This window comes from Hydra vulgaris, chromosome 09, assembly GCF_038396675.1.
Source record: "Hydra vulgaris chromosome 09, alternate assembly HydraT2T_AEP".
Classification (NCBI taxonomy): domain Eukaryota; kingdom Metazoa; phylum Cnidaria; class Hydrozoa; order Anthoathecata; family Hydridae; genus Hydra; species Hydra vulgaris.
This window is the reverse complement of record NC_088928.1, coordinates 2,279,594-2,299,887: the sequence shown is the minus strand read 5'-3', so window position 1 is coordinate 2,299,887 and position 20,294 is coordinate 2,279,594.

The following is a 20,294-nucleotide window of genomic DNA, read 5'->3' as shown; positions in this document are numbered from 1 at the left end:
CATTTGAAGTCACAATATAAAAAAAAAACGCTCAATGAAGTTTTTATTTTTCATGAAGAAAATGTCTCCATTGACAAAAATCTTGATTGGAAAAATCACATTAACTTATGCGAATAAAAAGATTTCTTAAAATTTCAGCATACTTTATAAAACAAAACCTTACCTAAACCAAATATGCCTAAAATATATAAATCTATTTCTCCTTTCTTTATTGTTATCTCAACAAAACTACCTTTTTCGAAACTATTTTATCCAGACAATAATACGGTTTTTGTAAAGGTTATAGTGCTCAAAACCACTCAAAACCAACTTCCATTTTGGAGTAATTCCTTTTTATAAATGTAATCTTTAAAACTGATATAGTTTTTTTACCTCCTGTGATTTTTGAGCTCATTATATCAATTTTGCTATGAAAACGGCGATACTTTACCTTTCAAATATTGATAAAAATAAAAAAAATATATAAAAAAGAAATATGAGACCAGTAAGACAATTTTAAAACATTTTAGTTTTCTTACGGATTATATCAGTCCGTAGACATTAGGGCATGTTGATTTCGGAATCAGAAGTTTGGTAATATAAAGATTTACACTTTTATACAAAATTAAAGATTGCTGCATTTACGCAAGATTAATAAGTGTTACATTTTTACAGAAGTAGATCAAAGAGTAAAGATTGTCAAGCAAGAGTAAAACACGCAATAACACAATCTAAAAATAAGTTTAGTGAAGATTGTAACCCTTTTTTAAATACAGAACCAGCCACAGACAGATTATTTAAGAACATTACTTTCTAAACAATAGTTATTTAAGTTATAGTTTGAGCATAGCTGTAAAACTTATAGCATAAAAATCATTATGATATGGAAAAAAAAGTTAATCTTTGGTTACCTTTAATGTTCACTAATTGCTTAGAAAAAAAGTCAAAGTACTTTTTAAATTATCTAGGCTAATAAACCAAAGTATTTGCAACGTAGCAACAGAAACTTTTAAAATAAACTTTTCTAAAAAACTGGGAAGACCTTTTGACATCAGTTTCTGCTCTTGTGATAATTAGACAAAAAAAAAAGAAATCATTTTTTAAAGAAATATTATCAGTATGATAAAGTATATTACTATGAATTTTATCATTTAATATTTCCTGTTTTGATCCATATTTAATGCACTGCTTACACTAGTTTCATACTAGTAGTATAATAAAATACGTTATATTGAATTTCATATAATGTTGGTTGATATTATCATATAATAATTAGACTCCTGTTGAAGACAAATTATATATAAAAAATAAAGTAAGATTTGGTCCAAAAGGATCATTTCAACTTGCTTTAATTGATCATGAATGGTCTAGAAATATATCTTTTATATTTTAAACAATTACTGCAACAAGAAACTAGTCACCAATTTCCAAAAATGGCATTATTAGAATGTGGTACCTGTTAGCACTAGCTCATGTGTGGTAACTCACTTGAGTTTCGAAGTAAAAAGCAGAAACTCGATTTTCTGCTTCGATGGAATATATTAAATTCAAGTCAATTAGTTGAATTTTGTGATTTTTTTTTAACTTCAAGTTAATTTCTTGAACAAAAAAAAGTTTTTTAACATAACTTTGCAGTTTTTTTTATAGGTATGAAGCCTGAAAGAAAATCATTAGGATTTTAAAATCTTTGGAAGCTTCCGAAGTATGCTTTAATTTGATTAGATACATGGCCTACTTAAATACACGGCTTTCTATTCTGCTTAAATCGAAAAAAAATAGAAGGCCAGTTAAAAAAACGCATATTTTGGCGGATGGACAAACTTTCTCAAAATATTTTAATTATTGCGCTTTAAATTTGGAGTAAGTAAATCTGATACTGGATAAAATTTTTGAGTTGGTTAAATCGAAATATCTACTAAACTTGACTAAACTTTGTATACTAAATCGAGGCTTCTTTTTAGTAATAAAAATAGTAGCACTGTGTTTATAGAAAATAACACAACATTTTTTAATTTTCATAATTGTATATTACTAAAATGATTTTAGAAAGACATGGGTTAGGTTTGGTCAGTAGAAATTTTGGGATATTCAAGGACTGTACAAAAAAAAAAGAATATACAAATTCTCAAAAATAAGCTTTAAAAATATTTAAAAAGATTATACACATACTGATTAAAAATGTAAAACAAATAACTTTTATACTATTTTCCTGACTTTTATAAAGGCAACAATGTTATCTGCAACAATGGAATCACTGACTCTCTTTCTGATGTTATTAAAATAAATATTTGAATAACAGTGTGAATAATTTATTTTCCCCAATTTTGGTGATTTAAACATAAAAATGGTTGGTAAACTTCTCTACGACCATGAACTAACTTTGCTGATTTATGGTGTCGCATTTGAGACTGATAAATTACATCGAACACATGATCTAGCATAGAAAAACTGTCAGACATACTTTAAAAGCGGTAACAATGAAGTTGTTATTCTACCTTTAATTTATTTAGATAATTATAATCATTTGTCTCCTGTTGACAATTTTTAGTATAAGCAATTTGTAACATACTTTAAACATCTTTATCAGTTTTTGGCAATAAAACGAGCAATATAACTTGGCAACTTCCCGAAAATTATCTGATTAAATTACGCATCTAAATCTCTTTCTTTGATTTGATCCATTAATGATCTAGCATGTTGTGTACCTTCAACAGCATTAAAATCATTTTCAAAAATTTGAATTCCTCTCTTTATAAATCTTTTTATTTGGATTATCTTCTTACTATAAATAAGTCTTTCAAACTGACAAGAAACTGACAAGGAACCTGCCACCACTCGGTCGGCGGTCCCAATTTTCTTTATAACTAATCACTTTAAGTATAAATTTAAAATTATCTTCCAAAAGATCTTCTATTAACAAAGCTTGACATAAAAAAGTTCTTTGTAGTACTGATGATGTTTGAGAAGATAATGTACATTTCATAAAAGTTGGATTTTTTGTGTTTTTCATTCATTTATCCAGTCAGCAAAAGCTTAAAAAAACTTTTTATCATTAATATTATTTATCCAAGACGGTTATTTTCTAATAACCGTCTTGGATTAATACTAATCCAAGACGGTTATTAGAAAACTGATTTTGTGAATTTATAAATGTTCACCATTTTATATTGTCCACCATTTATTATTAGTATCTTTATCAATTATAAGTATTAATATCTAAAAAATCACGAAATAATGGTTTACTTGCTGCTGCTGTAGTTTGATCCCAGTGGGCACAAAATGTAAAAAAGACGTCTTTTGAACGTCTTTTGAACGTTCAAAAGACGTCTTATTTAGGTCCTGTGCCCAGTGGGATAGAACCTAAAGCAACAGTGCAGTGATATTTTCATTAACGTGAAGTAAAACTAGAAGTAAAAGTAATTGATTTTGTTAACGTGAATAAAAACTAAAATTAGGAATTATGCAAAGAACAAAAGCTGAAATAGAACTGAATATAAGCATCAAAAAACGAAAATAGGAATAGAATTAGGAATTATTACCGAACGAAAATTATTGAATATTATACAAAAATTTTGATACAATAAATTTTTTTTTGAAAATTAATTTACAAATTTTACATACTTGCTTTAAAGTTGACGCACATGTTTGACCATAACAATGATATTTGGAATAGTTGTAGAATGTTTCATTAAACCACAAAACTGGTCACGTGCTTGTCATTACGTTAAGTATAAATTCAATGCGTTCAATCTTTTGTTATAAAATAAAATAAACATCTAATGATTCTTAAGAGTTGCAAATCAATCACTAACAGAATAATGAGTTTATCAAGGTTGTTGGCTGGTAGGAAACGTGACAGTCCCGTATGGAAATTCTTCGTTTACGATGAAAAAACTGACAAATCCACGTGTCTAGTACAGGACATAAATAATGAAAGCGCGTATGGTGCAACTCTTGCCGGAAAAAATTCCAGTAACTTGGTAGCGCATATTCAGAGAATACATAAAGACACACACAAATTTTACACGGATGAAAAGAAAAAATGAAATGCAGAAAAAATATTTTTGAAATGTAAAATTGATGAAGTCAATTCTACATCTTCCCAAAATAGCGGAAAGACAAAAACCCAGACAATAAGAAAGTGCTTTGAAAACCGAATCACCGCATGGCCAACGGAATTAAATGAATATCACGTGATTGAAGTGATTGTTCATACCAGCTATCCAATGGTATTGCTTGATCAGCCGTCGTTTCGAAAGATGATAAAAACGCTTGACCCAAAATTTAAATCGCGAGGTAATAATTAACAAAACCAAATTTTTAAATTATTGTTTTAAATTCATTCAATGCTAAACAATTTTTAAATGTTTACCTGTATTTATAGTATCATTAATATAATATATAGTAACAAACAACACTAACTAATGTGCATTAAATTTCAACTGATTTAGATCTTATATTGCAGGGTCTGCAACACTGAACAAACGGATAAACGAACGTTTTCTTCTACAATCTGCACAACTGAAAGCCTTGATGAATCGTACACGCAAAGTAACAATTTGTCTTGATGGTTGGACGAAGAAGGGCTTCACAGCATCGTTCCTTGGAATATCTGCTTGTTTCTATGACACCACCATTGATAAAACAGGACATGCTTTCCTAAATTTGATGGGACTCTAACATCCCCACACGGGTGAGATGCTTGCCAAATGTTTAAAGAAATGTCTTGACCAGTGGGGTATTAGAGAAAACCAAGTTATATTGGTTGTTTCAGCAACAATTCTAATATGGTTAAAGCCATCTCGCTGTTACAGGAAGTGTATGCAGCTAAGAAATATGACGAATCTGAATCTTATGAGTTTGAACCTGACAAGTTTGAAAACGAATCTGATGAGGAAGAGATCCAGTCTCAGTCAGAATAAACTGATTTATCCCTGCCACATCATATTCCATATCGTCGACTGCTCTCTATGGCTCACATACTCCAGCTTCTCATAAAACTAGTTTATGAACGTTATAGTGCAACCATCTTAGAAACGAGACAAGTTGTATCAAAAATTAGGAAATCAAATGTGGCAATTGAGAAACTTATTGACAAGTGTGAGAAGCCTGTGATTGCTGACTACACCTCAAGATGGAACGGTCCATATCAGATGATTGACCGGCTGTTGAAAATAAAGACATCGGTGAATGAAGTTCATACAGAAATTGGTACATATCATTTTATTATTTATGTTATTAGTATATATGAATTATTTTCGGAAATTTATTAAATCTACAACATTGCGTCTGACCTTATTTAAACTAAAAAAAACAAAAGTTGTAATAAGTTGTAAAAAGTTCTTTAGTCATTACTATTAAAAAACAAGACAGGGTATATAGTCTTTAAATTAGGTTTGCTAATAACACGAAAAGACTATATCCTGCCTTTTAAATCACATCACAACAGCATGGAAAAAAGAGACGTACATCAATGACAATTATTATTTATTGCAATTGTTATTAGTAAACTTTATTTTCAGATGGTTTACTTAAATTTAGGAATTGACTTCAAAACATTATTTCACTTTTGGAACCCTTTGCAGTACAAACAGATATACTTCAGGCCGATGCCCAGTCTCTTTCACAGGTTCTACCATCTATACTCAATTTGGAATGCCATCTACAAGAATATTCTACCAACAAGTCTTTGACAGCGAATCTTCTTGGAGATCTACGTCAACAGTTTCAATCAGTTCTGCAGCCGGACTCGGATACGTTTAATCCTCTTCCGTCTGCTGCATGTTTCCAACAGTTGCTGTTTTTATCCTCACATCGGAAATTGGCACCTTGTTCCATGCAGCAAAGATGTATACAATAAGTGTTTGTGGAGTAGAGCCAGAATTACAAGCTGCTGCTAAGTCAAATGGATCTGAATGTGAATCTGCTGCCATAAAACGCTTTAAGTTCATGTCAAATAAAATCTTTTCAAAAGGAGGAAAAATTTATAACCAAGACAATCTCACAGTTGCAAGTCAGCTGTCAAGGTAATTGGTAGACATAAGCGGTGATGAAGCACTGCCAAGTAACGACCTTGTTCTTTTGGAAACAAAATAAAAGCAAGTATAGCAAGATTACAATTTTGGCTGAAGATTTCCGCCACAGCATCACAGGCGTTTGTAGAAAGGATTTTTTCACTTTGTGGAATTCTAACTGTTGGTCGTCGCAATCGAATGAAAAATCATTCGAGATGAGAACTTTTATGAAACTGAACAAAAACTTGTAATTATAATTCAACCAGATATTTTCTTAAAATAATGAACGGAATTAGTAACTGAAATAAGAATTAAAAAGACTGAAATTAATTTCATAAGAACTGATTCAAAACAAGTAAAATTAAAATTAGAAATTAAATAAATGCTACAAAAACAAAGTAAAAATGGAAATAGAAATTATATTTAGAATTTAAATGTCACTGTTGAACAGTGACATTTTTCTTGTAGTTTCCAATATGGACAACTTTGTTATTTATTTTCAATGCTTTTTTATAAAAAAGTTTAACATGAAGATTTTTGTCAATATGAATACATTCAGCAACTTCAGGTATGTGTAGTTCATTTTGAATAATTTTTTGGAACATGACACAATCATCACATTTGGAAAATGAATATCCTGTTGGTAAATTAACAACTGTAACAGAATTAAGATATTTAATAACATCAATTGATAAAAACTTCTGATATTCATCTTTTCAAAAAATCTTTTAGTTGGTGATTTCCTTGGTATAGACATGACTTGAAGTGATGCTGTTGCTATGCCAGCCAGGTATATTGTAGAAACAGGCTTCAAATTATAAAACAAACGAAGCTATTTTGCCGATACTCCTTTGTGTATTAAAATTTCATCAAAATGTTTTATCAGATCACTAAATGATAGTCTAGGAATTTCTGTTTACTAATTCTAACCCATAACTTAGTCAAATCATCATCTTTTGGAAAACCAAACACTGGAACTACCTAACCGCCATAATAATTACAGTTAAAACCAAATATAAAGTATTTATTTACCATTATTATAAATAATAACGAAATAAGTAGCCACAAATAACATTACAAAGTTTGGTGAAGTTTAATAGAGATGACTATTAATCCAACGCCAAAACTTCAATCCAGCGCCAGATTTACTTACTTAAAAGTTATAGGGCAATAATTAAAATATTTTGAGAAAGTTTGTCCATTTAATGGAATATACGTTTTTTCAAGTGGCCTTCTATTTTTTTTTTGATTTACGCAGAATAGAAGATCGTGTATTTAAGTAGGCCATATTAGATATTATACATAAAGTTTGATTAAAGCTGCAGAAGGAAATGCTCTTACGCTTGATCTTTCAGAGCCGTTTAATGATATATAAAACACATCGGTTTTAGTTATAGACAAATCCGAAATAGACAGTTGCTTTAGTGTTGATGGTAAAATTGGTAATAAAACTTTAATTGTTAGAGAAATAAAAATAAAAGGTGGTGAAGTTGTACTAAAGAGATCTACAGAAAAAGAACTTTATGTGATTGTGAGTAAAGAACTTCTCACTAACCTTTATGGCGGGGAGTATATAACTCTCAAAGTTTAACCTCTTGTTGCAACAACAGAAAAAAAACAAGCTCAAAGCCTCTATAAAGTTTTGACGAGTATGTCAATACTTCAACAAACGTGGTCATAAAGTAGGAATAATTTCTGAGTTGATAAAAAACGTGGAAAAGAACTGCGCACTATAGGCTGTAATCCTCATCAGAATGAGCTTCCCTTTAGATATTTGTTCAAAGCATATGATGGAGCAACTAAATCCCCTAAAAATTTGGTAGGACCATTAGGAAAAATGGGTAGTATCAAAAACGAGCTTTATTTAGTTGTTAATTTTAATTTTATTAAATATCCAATTACTGATATTGTTAAATAGTGACCAAAGGCTTTATAAGAATGTAGTATGGAATTTGCCGAAGGAAATATAAGTATTTAATAATCTTGTTAGATAATTTGTCGCCTTAATCATTCTAGTAAGTTAACATTAGCAAACATAATGATGTCACTATATGTGCTAGTATTATCACAGGAATCTGGATTGATTATTTTGATATAATCTATATTGTTCTATGCATGTGCACGGTTCCGCTATAAAACGAGCAATAAGTTGCTCAAAGCATCAAACATTTGTTTTATTATAGACCAAATCAAAAGTTGTTTAAACTATAAACCAAATTAATAAAATTCCAGAATTTCAATATGATGTTCATATATTCAAAAAAATGTTCGTATATGAACTCTTAAATATTTTGATCAAGACATAGATGATCCAGCAACAATTGAAAATTTTACTAAATTTTACATTTTTGAATTATGTATTTATCAAACTACAAAACCGCAAAAGTCATTTCAAAGGTTTTTGTGTGGCGTTTTAAAATTACACTTTGTGCTTCTAAATAATTCAAATAGCTTTTTACTTTAAAAAATATTATATTATTATAACCCCTAAGCTAGAACACTGTAGTTAAGAAACATTTTAAATAAAATATAATATAAAATATAATTTTATAAAATATTTTATAAAATTGCAAAATATATATTTTGCAAGAAAATATTTTTAAAATGGTAATATCTGATTTAAAAATAAAGTTAAAGTTTAATAACGGATATTTTATTTTGTTTTTCTTTATTTCGTCATGACTATGGAGGTACTTTTTCCTCATTTATATTTTTTATATATTAAATAATTGAGTTCTGAACTTGTATTACAATGTTGCAGTAAATGTTGCGTGAAGCAGTAAATGTTGCGTGAAACAGTAAATGTTGCGTAGAAAGCCTTTGAACACTTCTTTAATGCCATAATCGCTCGTGAAAGAACTGTTTTAATTTCATAAAATTTTCTAGGATGTGTTTTTTAAACTTGATTCCGAAAAATGTTGTAATTCAACCTGCCCTAGAAGACATCATATATTGTAACAAAAAGATCTTAAATTTCTTCTTAAGAAGAAATATAAAAATTTAATTTTTATGTTGGATTTTTTAAAAGTGTTTTTCAATAAAACACCTTAATATCCCCAACTTTTTTTTGACGCTTACATTTACACAAGCAGAAGACACATGGCCGCACTAGGCCACCCATTTGATCAACTATAAAGTACACTCTTATGTATATATAAAGTTTAAAACCAATTTTTTTGAGCTCAGTTGAGCGCATTAGATACAAGGCTTTTTATGATAAATGATATCCGACCATACATTTTGCTTTGAAAAACTGAAGAAGACTCATAAAGAACGATTTTAGGTTTTTCATTACTTAAGTCTTGTTGAAACCTATTTTAAATAGCACTATTATTATTGAGGTGGAAAGTTATGGAATATTCTATGACGACAATGTGATTTTCGTTTGATTGTCTTTTTATTCGTAATTATTTTGTTATGTTAAAGCGGTTTCTTTAAAGGGAAGAGTTGAAAAGTAATGTTTTTGTCACTAAAGGAAATGGAAACACTAAATTGTAAATTAAAAAAATATAAAAACGCGTTTATGGTTCTGATGATATTTTATGGTTCTGATGATATTTTATGGTTCTGATGATATTTTATGGTTCTGATGATATTTTAGAAACTATCTATAAAACAATAGTAATTCGGATTAAAGACATTTGTAAAGTTCTAAAATTTCTGCTATAGGCCTTTAAAACTTTTGTCACGAAAGGAACGATGGAAAGGCCGTAAAATTAACTTTCTATTGAGGGTTTAAACTCTATCAAACTTAATAGAGATACAGCAAAAAAAAAAAGTTCCTTTACAAAGGTATAAGACCTTTGAGTTAAATTTACAAAGGTGTTTTTGGCAAATACTAAAATTTTTTTTTATTCTAAATCAATTATAATCATTTGATATCATGGAAGAGCATGTCACGGAAGGACAAAAAGTACACATTAATGAAGTTATCATATAATTTTTTTTAAGCAAACAAAAAAAAATTTTCATAGACTTCATAGGTTTTTTTCACCATTGTCAATAACTTTCTTTTTCTCTATCAGCTTCTCTATTCTTTTTTTCCCATGTCAACGATTTAAAAACATCTGATGATTTTTTAACGGTGCTGTTTAACTATAAGTCAATTGAATTTAGATTTATTCTTCTTACATGGTGAACCTTTAAAGTTACATGAGTGTAAATGCTATCATTTAAATTTGGTGACTCAATATCTTTTGTGTTACCACAAGTAGATTACTGTAATGTCACACAGCCGATCAGCTACTTCAAAAAATTGTTTAGCATTTTTAATTACAATTTAAGCTGACAAAATCTCCCTGTAAACTTGGTTTTTAATAGTTCCACCAATTCCATCATGGGGTTCATAAAGGGATGTGCCTCAACATAACTCCAAGTCAATGTAATATTTTCAGGATAATAAGAGAAGGACTGAATGACAAATTGAGATCGAAACTGACCAGCACACCCGTCACTCCAGAAATGGAAAGAGGAAACTGATTGAGCTATACCTTTGATCATGCTTATAAGCCGGTTGTTATTTGTAAATGCAACTTTGCGATCATGTTTTGTCTCATTTGATATGATTGCTACTGGAAATTTCACCAAACAAAAGTTTTATCAAGTTTACCATTCCGAACTGTAATACTTTTATGAAAGTAACAAGCTGTTGTAAATATGGTAAAATGTTCATGCCCAAAATAAGCACTCTGGATCTCGTGGAGTTGTTTATTTTCATAGTTATTTTCACTTGGAAAAATCGACACTGATTATTACAACATCTTCTTTGAGATTTGCCTTCAGCCATTTTAACTCTGAAAACTGACGGTAAATATTATACTTATGTATTCTCATTTTGCTACCATCAACCATTTCTGATAAAAGTATTGCAGCTTCTTCACCAGTAGCTTTTTCTTGAACTTTGCAAACAAGCTTTTTCTTTGTTTACCTGTATCATTGATGGCCTTCCAATTTTAAAAGATTGTTTTCTTCTAGATTTAAAAAAAACATTGCTTTTTTTTTTCGTGACTTTGCACAAGAGCAGATAAAACTTTAACTTTAAGTGGACTTTTCTTTGGCAGAGCTTACTTTAATTTGGCTAATGAACGATATACCACTTGATTACTTGTTCCATCTTTGTATACTGTTTCTATCTGAAAATAAGATAATGCTTATCCAAAGAGAAAAAATAAAAATAAACGTATTAATAAAATATATAAGAAATTATTATAAATCATATTATGAATAACATACAAAAATCAAAATAAATGGCATAGTTTTACAATAAAAGCAAAAATATTTGCAATTAAAAAGTGCTAATTACATATAAAATAATATTTTAACATTTTTACCTGTTTCTTTTTCAAAGCTCATTCCAACTTTTTTCTTTCTCTGTCGTTTTTCAACTTAGACTCATATTCTTTTGTGTTTTGCTTTGAAAGTTCTACTTTGCTTTGAAAGTTCTACTTTGCTTTGAAAGTTCTACTTTGCCTTTTTGCGCTCTCTTTCTTTTTAAAGGTATTTCTCATTATCAGTTTCCTTCAGTCTAAATAAATATTCCTTCTGTCATTTGCGAACCAGGCTTTCCCATTTTTTTTTTAATTAGTTATAGTCTGAAAGTAAAAAGGAACAAAAAATCATAAAATATAGTTACACAGCTATAAAATAAACTTAATTAAGAAGTAATCCAATTGTCATGGAAGGACACCGAATTCAATCCCCATAAAAAATGTTTACGAAGTATTTGTCTTAATTTGCAATAAATCTTAGTAGAGTTCTCTGTAGAATTTAAGTCGTCACTTATACGGCCGATAAGAAAAACTTTTTTCTCAAAATTTGTCATGGAAAGATTTTTTGTATAAAATATAATGCATTTTCTAACATTGTCATCAAAGCGAAGAAAATAAAAATCTGTTTTAAAAATGCACCATACTTGGGTATTTCTAAAAAAAAGTAGTGAAGTCCTTCAAAAAAGTTATTCTAAATCTTCCAAGTTTAATTTATTCTGTTTGTCCTTCCGTGACAATGAATAAGATTGTAGGTTGACATTAAAGGGTTGATGTAGGGCAACTAACAGTCATTTATTTAACTTTAAAGGTTAAAGTTGTAAATTTAACTATTCTGCTAATGAAAAATGTATGTTAGAACAGTTAGAACATTTCTTTTTTTTTATGTTTAATGCCACTACCGTTCAACCCTGCCCTAAAGTATATTTTTGTGGATTATTTTTTGTATTAAATATACGTGAACATGTGTAAAATGATGACTTATGGAAAAAAAAAGTATTCTTTGTATTTATATATGCCAAGAGTTGTTTTTATGTAAAAAGAAAATTTTAGTCTAGTAAAAAGAAATTAGTTTGTTTACGAAAAAAACAATTTTTTATTTCTCGTTGAGTTGAAAGCAAGAAAACTACATCATAGTACTTTTAATTTTAATTATGTCTAAATAACCTTTTTAGAATGACGTTTTCACTTAGAAAATTAAGTAGGTCAAATGTGTTTTGCTCATTTAAACAACGCCCAAAAACGGTAAACTATTTGTAAAAAATAGTCATTTCATACACCATAAAATTAATGTTTTACACTAAAACAAGATAGAGCAATGAAATCCATAGGGCCCCAGACTAACTATAATCACACGATGAAAATTATTTTCAGCTATTATACTAAGGTTTTCAGAATGGGAAGGAGTAAGGGAAAAATCGAAGACTTCAATTAACTTGAAGAGGCCAACGATCTTTTAATGTATTAATGCATGATGTATGTCATTACCTAGATTATTATTTATAAAAAAAAATTACGTTAATAAAGTTCAATTTTATTGTACGTTATACGTTTATATTCACAACATCAAAGAAATTAAGTACATAAAATAAATAAAAATAAAGAAAATACCATCTTGACAACCATGATAACCACTCCTGGAGACAAAATATTCCCAGATTTAAATTATCCAACCTCATTTAGACAAACAACTGTCCCATCTAATTGAAAAACTATTTGGAAAAATCAGAACCTTCCTTGACCACCCGAAACTGGCTACCTGTACGGTTATAAACACTTCTTTAGACCAAATATGCCCAGATTTTATTTCCCCTTTCTTAATTAACTATATTTAGACATGCAACATCTAATTGAAAAAACATCGGGATATTATCATCCCGATTAAATATCCCTAAAACGACCATTTGAGCGGTCGTGACTACTTCTAAACACCGAATATACCCAGACTTGAATTCTCCGACCGCAATAGACATACAACATATCTCGTCTAATTTAAAAACTATTAAGACATCCCATATTCACCCTTAAAAACCTTTAAAACAACCACTTCTGTGGTCATGACCATTCCAAACTTAAAATAAGGCCTGAAAATGAATTCCTTGGCCCCAACAACCCTTACAAACATATATCATATGTCTATATTTAACCCAAAAGTAGTTTTGCTATTTTCAGACAATTTTGGCCCAATGTTTGATTACAGTAACCAAAAAATGGTTACTGCCCTAGATTACAACGGATGCTTTATCGTTATACTAACTAACTTTTTTAATGCCTTCGATTGCATATTAATCTCATCATCATCTGCTATTAATCTCCAAACGAGTTGTTTATGGTTTTAGCCCAAAAAGTATAATGTTTATGCCTTCCTACCTAATAAATTGAAAAAAAAGAGGAAGAGTAAATGATGAATTTAGTTGTTACACTGATATGCTATATGGAGTTTCGCAAGGTTCAATTCTTGGACCACTGTTATTTATAAGTGTGACTTATTTCTTTTCCTTCCCAACGTTAACAATACTGGATATGCAGATGATAACAACTCAAACTGTACAAGAAAAGACCTTACTTCGGTAGCTACTAACCTCGAAAAAAAGCTGCAAACCAATTGTTAATATGGTTTGAAAACAATATAATGAAAGCAAACGATGAAAATATAATCTAATCATTAGCAAACAAAGTAAATTAGAAGTTACTATTTTTTTATTTAACAATTAAAACATCCGAAAATGCTAAATTACTCAGAATAAAGCTCAACAACAAACTTTCCTTCGAGCATGTAAATTCTTAATGCAAATATGCCAGCAAAGAAGTAAACGCTTTTTCAAGAATCTCATCGCATATCTTTGAATCAATGCAAACTGATACTTTCTGCATTTATAATTTAAAACTTCTTATAGTCTCCACTTGAAATTCTCCTACTAAACCTTAACTACACACAAAAAAACTTACATTTTTAGTTACTGAGATTTTTAAAGTAAAACTAGATATTTCACCAATATCAATGAAAGTTTTTAAGTTTTTTGAATCAAACTTGATAGGAAATATATGAAAAACCAAACTTGAATAATATTTGTAAACAAAGCATGGATTGAAATTTCTATTGTACTTAGGACCTAATTTTTGGAATGTATTTCCAAATGATTGTAAAACATCTTCATCTTTAAAGGAATTCAAATTAAAAATCAAAAACTGTATTCCAAAGCAATGCCTATGCAAAATATGCACAAGGACGTTTAGATATTAGAAAAAAACGGAATTATTATACGCAAGCGCAGTAGGATTTTATAAACTTGAGAAATTAAAAAAATGGCTACGGGCCCTCAGCAGCAGAAAAAATGTAATTAAAAAAAAAATTATTTGTATATTCTAGGTCATAGTATACGTTTCTAATTATTTATTGAGTTAAGTAAGTTTAAAGGGAAAGTTGGGGCATAACCGCATATAAAGGTACAACCGATTTTTTACATTTCCCTTTGAACAATGTTAACTAATGTGGCAAAAAACATACCACGCGTAGGTAAAACAGTTTCCTTCATTTTACTTATGTCAAAAAGGGTGCCTGTTGCGTTTCTGAGAAGTTGTACATAATAATGATTATTTTGATAAAAATATTATATTTACATCATATATTTTACAGACCTGTCTTTTGAGGATTAGGCATTATTTGATTTTAGTGTTAAAGATATATATTATCAGCGTTATTTCATCAAGTGAAAACCATTTTTAATATCAACATAACCTAATAAGCAATCTATGAAACTGTATTCTTCCTAAAAACTGTCCTCTGAGACATATAAATTAACTACGTAAATTAATATTTCAAACATAATAAGAAATGTTTCATTATGCAAAAAACATAAACACAAAAAGTTACTTTTTTTGAGATTTGTTTCTTAAAATGCTTTTGCTCATTATTTGAGCGTTAAAATTAAAAGTTTTTTTTTGTTAGATTTTAATCTTTTTATTAGTTGGTTTAGCTACGTAGACTCAATTTTTATTCTACATAAAAATACATTTTGCGCTAAATTTGTAATAAATTAGCAATTTTTACCTCATTTTAAAAACACTAATATTGCAATAGATATATAAAATCATTTTATAATTGAATAAAAGAAAAAATTTACACAAGCAACTACTTATTTCTTTTTTCTTTAACATTGTCTCACTTTCCCAGTTTTTTTTATACTGAAATCTGTATGAAGGTAAATTTTTTATGCAACCTGTTGAGAAAGAGTTTCTCAATATATAAAAATATAATCACAATAAAACATACTTAAATATTATGTGTTTATAGTTATGGGAGTCTTCTTTGTTTATTGCTTGAGCTTAGCTGTTTTTACCTGATAATTTTACTGTTTTACAAAAATAAACTTTTTATGTTTTGGTTTATTATAAGAATAACTACAATTTGCTTCACATTAGGTATTTTGTTATGTCCCAGAAATTATTTTGTTATGTCCCAGAAATTATTTTGTTATGTCCCAGAAATTATTTTGTTATGTCCCAGAAATTATTTTGTTATGTCCCAGAAATTATTTTGTTATGTCCCAGAAATTATTTTGTTATGTCCCCGAAATTATTTTATAGAAATTAAATTCTAGCTATAATTCCTTATCCAATCTTTTAATAATCTGTATCTAATACTATTTAATTAAGTGCATAATTATTTAAGTTTATAATTTTGTGTAAATTGAGCGAAATAAAAAAATTCAACATTCTTTCTAAAAACTATTGTTTAATAATTTGTCTTTTTTTGCTTGACGTAACTTTTCGGGTCACTTTGCTGCTCACAAATAAATTTTTTAAACTGTTGAAATTATATCTTATTTTATTTTTGAAAAAAAAATAAAATAAGATATAATTTCAACAGTTCAAAATTTTTGTGATAAATGTTTAGAATCAATAACATTTTCAAAGACTGAAAATGTTATTGATTCCAACATTTATCACAAAAATTTTGAACTTCAAATGTGATTATCAAATCTATGGTCACTATCTAATCATCCCATGTTTAATATAAAAATGTAGTTATGAAATCAAATAGATTTAAAATATTGAATAAAATTTTATTGCACAGCTGTTTATAGTTTCAAATGTACGGTTTTGTTCATTTGAGCAGGTGGAATATCAAAATTGGAAGAACACAAATTTAACTTTTTTGAACAAAACGTACTCTTAGATAAAATACTATTAGATATTTTGGATCAAAAACCAAGAAATACCAAGGATCGAATTGCATCAAGACCATGCATCAAAATAACTTGGACTTAACAAACTGGGAAAAGACTTTACAAATGTTGTGTTTTTTTTCTATTTAAGTTGCCATTTCCATAAAATACTTCTGTTATCTTTCTTATTGTTATAACATTTTTAATACTATCAATTTTAAAAACTCATTTAAATTATTCGGTTTTAAATAAAAACTTCAGATGCTTTTAGAATGATATTCGGTTTTAAACAAAAACTTCAGATGCTTTTAGAATGATATTCGGTTTTAAATAAAAACTTCAGATGCTTTTAAAATGATATTCGGTTTTAAATAAAAACTTCAGATGCTTTTAGAATGATATTCGGTTTTAAATAAAAACTTCAGATGCTTTTAAAATGATATTCGGTTTTAAATAAAAACTTCAGATGCTTTTAGAAGATTTTATTGGATAACTCCTCTTCTTTTTTTATAACAAAACAAATATTTTGTTTAATTAAGTTAATACTATGACAACAGTATAATATGTACTTACATAAATGATATATGTAAATACGTATTGTACTAACTAATTACACAAAATATTCGCCTGATACATAAACACAGTAACAATAATTATGATTTTTTAAGCTCGAAAACATTAAAATTAGAGGATAATTTAAAAACATGCTAATGAATAATATCGAAATCACATCTCTATTGTTGTTCAAATGTATAAATTTACATCAAAAATTTATACAAACTATTTAGAATAAAATGAAATAATTTATACTCATATTATAGCATGTATTCAAAAATTTATATGCTTATACAGTAATTACATATACACGTTTAACACAAAAATAAAAACTAGGGTTCTAAAAACAAGTATTAGAAGAGTTATACTTTGACATTAAAAAAAAATTAAATCCAACAAACAGAAAAAAGAAACTAATTAAGAAGATATTATTCCAAAATTAAAAAAAAAAAAATTTTACTTTCAACGCTATGTGTCAACTATAAAAAAAAAGTTCCTTCATCTATGATATTGCGAAAATTTTGATAAATAAGGGCGTCAATCAGAGTTGCTGTCCCAGTCGGCGTGACAGCTCTCAACGGCCCTGGATATAACCGTTGTTTAATAATCTGAAAACTCTAATTTTTACTAAATAAACTTTTATCTCCTAATTTTTATGCTTAAAATTATAAAAATTGATCCCAAATACTACCAAAACATTGTTTAAAAAAAATGAACACAAACACCTTATATGACGTTTAGTTAAAAATTATATTGAAGTTAAAATTTACTCTAAAACCAGAAATTTTTCCCCTCAATTATAAAATATAATAATCAATAACGAAATTGAATTACTTGGAACAAAAAACGATTTTAAATGGAAAATAAAAAAAATAATTTAAAATAAATACTAAAAGCATAAAAAACCTTTTCTACAGCTGCACGCGTAAACCGTATTTTTGAATGACAGTGGTTCGTTTTAAGACAACTTTCCCATAAATATATATAGCAGCAGAACTTGATATAACTCAGTCCAAGTCCAACCCAGTTGAAGTCAGAGTAATAGAGCAACTAATTTTATTTATAGCCCTAAATAGGGAGAAAAAAGTGCCAAAGATTTTTTAAAACTATGTACTTTAATTAATATTTCAAGTAATAACGTTTTCAGGTAGTAACTTTATGATTATCACAAATTTCTTTCATGTCGCTAAATATTACACTTTTTCTATAATACTTACTTTTAAACTTGTTTTCGAATGAGCCGAATAATTTGTTCATATAACCGTTACAATTAATAAACGCCACTGTGAGACATTAAAATAATTTTTCAATTATACACCAATCCATCTAATCATAGAATTAAGTCTTTAGAAAAGACTTGAAGTATACTTAATGAAGACCCTAATAGTGCTAACAAAAGTTTGGAAAAATTTAAATTGGGAACCAAACTACAAAGATTTCTTAATGTTGTCAAGTGTGGCTTGGTTAGAGTATCTTATAACTCAAATTCCCCAATGGGCACAGGATGTAAAAATGACGCTATTTAAAAGTCTTTTGAAATTCTTTTGGAGGTTCAAAGGCGTCTTATTTACCACTGCTCCTTGCAGTTAACAACACAGCAACTACTTGATCAGAAACTAGAGTAAATAACTACGAGTTTTTTTTCAAACTTATATTATTAACGTCAGTAAGATAAAAAAAGCAGTTTGATATTCTCTCTTGATTTGGTTTAAATAACAGAAACAGCAAACTGTATACAGTTTGCTGTTTCTATTTTGTATCTACTCTATAGGGTAGAGCGAGGATAGTTGAGCATAGTGGTAAGTTGGGCAGTTAAAGTATCTTGAAAACCATGCATTGCATGACAAAACATCTAATGGGGTTAGATTACATTAAAAATTTGTAGGACCTCAGTCAAGTATGATACATAGGCACTTTTTTTTATTTTTTTTTTACAACTACATAGTTTTTACAAGTTTTAACTATGTATACTTTCATTACAAATACATTCAAAAAGTTTCTTAAATAATTGAAATAATATTTGTTGCACAAAGTAATAAAATAAAGCAAAATGGTATTACAATTTATATTTTGAGAAAACAAGATAAGTCTGAAAAAGAAATAAACCTTTAGTTATGTAGTCAAGAGGAGCTTGCAGAAAACTGTGTAAAATCTTGTCATTGTGAACCCTTATTTTCATTAATTTTATGAAGTCATAAATGTTTTATTTATAACTTATATTTTTTTTCAGTAAAGCACGAAGCATAACAAAAACATGTTTGCTTATATATTTAAGTTTTGGATTATTGTTTGACAGATTTTTTATATTTCAATGACTCATAAGATTTAAGAAAATTTCCATATATTTTCTTGTATCTAAATAGAGACTTTTTAGATTAGCTTTTAAGGAATTTATGTTTTTGATAAAAGATATTGAGGAATTTTTCGGTATTAATTTGCTATTCAGGTAAGAACCGCGACATGCTATAGAGAGTTGGGATAATTTTTTTATCGCTCTAATGTCAAATTTATTTATATTAGCTTTAAAAAAGTTGTTTATAAATCAATTTAGAACAATTCACATTTTATGTTTGAGCATAAACAAAATATTTTGAACTAAATTATGTTCAAACCTTTTCAATTTTGGACCAAAAAAGTGAAGAAATAAAAATGCTATTTTTCTCTTAGATGCTTATCCCAGTTAGCAGATCTCAATCGGTCCGTTGCTGGCTGGCCAGTTCTGGTGTACCAGTACAGGTCAAATACTACACCATTTAAGCTAGTATAGAAATTTAAATGGAACGTAGTCTGCTCTGGTGAGCCATTTGTGGACCTGCGTTAGACCAGTACGGGTTTGCCACTTGCGGATTGCTGATACCCTATCACTGGCTTTCCAATCGCAGAACACTAAAGCACCAGCACTGCGCCTGTTCAGGTAAGACAGTGCCGGACCTTGACGAAACTAGTAAGCAAATCGTTGCTGGCCCAGCTCTGGTCAGCCGGTTACGGGCCGTCTCCGCAGCATGCGTTGGGCCATTGCGGGATTATTACTATTGTTGCTAATAGTAATAAACTTTATCTGCCATCATTTATGTGTTGCTATTTTACTAATTTATCAGACTTTTGATTATATTTATTCTTTTTTTACTAAGTTTAGCAGCTCTGAAAAAAAAAAGTTAAACTAAATATCGAATACAAACAACTTTAATATACAAGAATTTTGTGGTAAAGATATATCATTATTTTTTAAAGATAAATATATATATATATATATATATATTTTTAAATGTAGTAACTTTGAAATCGGGCTTCAAAGTTCAAGATCGTTGTATAAA